This window comes from Lissotriton helveticus, chromosome 1_1, assembly GCF_964261635.1.
Source record: "Lissotriton helveticus chromosome 1_1, aLisHel1.1, whole genome shotgun sequence".
NCBI classification, from domain to species: Eukaryota; Metazoa; Chordata; class Amphibia; order Caudata; family Salamandridae; genus Lissotriton; species Lissotriton helveticus.
This window is the reverse complement of record NC_136057.1, coordinates 979,021,633-979,023,707: the sequence shown is the minus strand read 5'-3', so window position 1 is coordinate 979,023,707 and position 2,075 is coordinate 979,021,633.

Here is a 2,075-nt window from a genome sequence, read left to right as displayed (position 1 = left end):
ATAATATTGGGCCATAGTCAAAAGGGAAACTGGGGAAGACGTGGTCCAAGAGCTCTCGCTGGCATTTAAGCAACTTGCTATTTCTGGTAACACATTAGCGACAAATTTGTCAACAAAAAGAGGTTTACCCATATCATCGGTCAATGACTGACCACTAAAATCATGGAATGTTTCCTCAAACCTTGAAAAGAAGTAAAAAACAAACTCATCCTTTATCTGTTTACAGGATGCTAACGTAGTCCAATCCATTTTCTTTACACAATAGCTTTAGGAAGATCTTATATCTCCTTCTGAGGTTTCTGTGCATGCTCCCTTTCCGCATTTATTTGTTCTAAATGTCCCCAAGTATCACCATATGCTACATTGTCATCTATTTTACGTATTGTTCTCCACATATCAGGAGGCAAAATAAGCCCAAAGAACATATCAATATCTGGAAAGGTCATATTACAGGAGCTAATGACCCCTCCACCTCCTCATAGAAGGCGGCAGGATTTTTCCGGGGGTCGGGCAAAGCAACTTTAAGAGCCATCACATCAGCTCTACTCCAAAGAGTGTAAACCCAATTATATATAAAATATCCCTTTGCATCATTCGAAGTTTTATCATCATTTGTTCCTGCACCCTTAGGAGGAACATAAAGAGGTGCAGCTTCACGCATAGGTTTTATAGCAACTGCACTATTAACGGGTGCAACCTCATCCACCGGAGCATCTACTTTCTGTGCTGGGGATTGAACTGTTTCTACACCTTTCTGTTTTCTAGCTAATTCTTGCTCCTTTCGTGAACATAATGTTGTGTCTCATATTTTAACCATTCGTCTAATCATATCAGATAAGGCCAAAAAAGGGAAAGTCCCATCTGTTTATCTGTATTTATATCCTTTGGCTCCAATTTCTGAGAAATTTTCTATAATCAAATTTTACCTCCCAAACAAATGTTTCTACAAAATAAATGTGCTCTGTATTTTTCCACTGTTGAATCATTGTTACAATGAGCGATGCAGCATGATGCCAGCGAGCCTCCGCGCTAGCAGCAGTATTTAATTGATCTTTTTCTGCTCTAGTCAAAGTAGAATGAGTCTGTCGCCCATCTTGCTTATCTTGTTCTTTGTCGTATGAAGACAAATACTCGTCGTCAGAAACCTCATCATGGGCACTTGGAGTGGGAAATGTATACGTGGTAGGGGGCGTTGTAATAGAATGCAATCAAACTGAGGTTTATGAAGTATGGGATAAATAGGGCTCCCAATAGGGTGCTGGCCATTCACCTCTATTCAACTATCCCTATCTTTTTTTCTATTTTTTCCTTCTTTTCTTTATTTTTTAATTCTAGCGCTTGTTTATATATCGTTTTACATTGTACTTTTTCTTCTATAGCTTCTGCTCTCTTCAGTCTCTCTCGTACTTCTTTCTCTAATATACGCACACAATCAAACATATCCTGTCTATTTTTCTTCTAAATAAACACAGCTCTACATATTGTAAGGCGCCTACTGTGGAATTTTATCTTTTTTAGGGGTACAGTGGTGCAGGGTCACCCTTTTGCCCACGGGTTCAAAGACCAACAAAATAGAGATCAGCACTGGAGTTGGAAATATATAACAATTTATTAATCACTCATGAGTGGGACTACGTCCACCCAACACTCTCTCAAGTGCTGCAAGGAGGCAGTACACTGAAGTCACAGAACAGAGGCTTTTTATACAGGTTTTCTGCAGTGTAAACATGTGAACAGAAATAGGGAGAACAAGTTTTAGAAATAGTTTTCAGCAAACAAGGGCAGTTGAATAACTATGTGGTCAGCAAAGTGGTAAGGGGAGCAGGAGTGCTTATGGCAGCAGGAAATGGTTGACAGTTAACATCTGAGACCAGGTGCTCTGGCAGCTACACACCCTCAGCACGTGCATTGCTTTTAGCTGAGTCAAGAAGTCAACAAAAATAGATAACTCAAGCAGGGTGAAAAGACGAGCAGCAGAGGACGGGAGAATTATGAAGGAAACTAAATGGACACCACAGCCAAAATGGCCGTCGCTTATGCCAAGTAAAATATTACACGTTTTCCACACAGCAAGC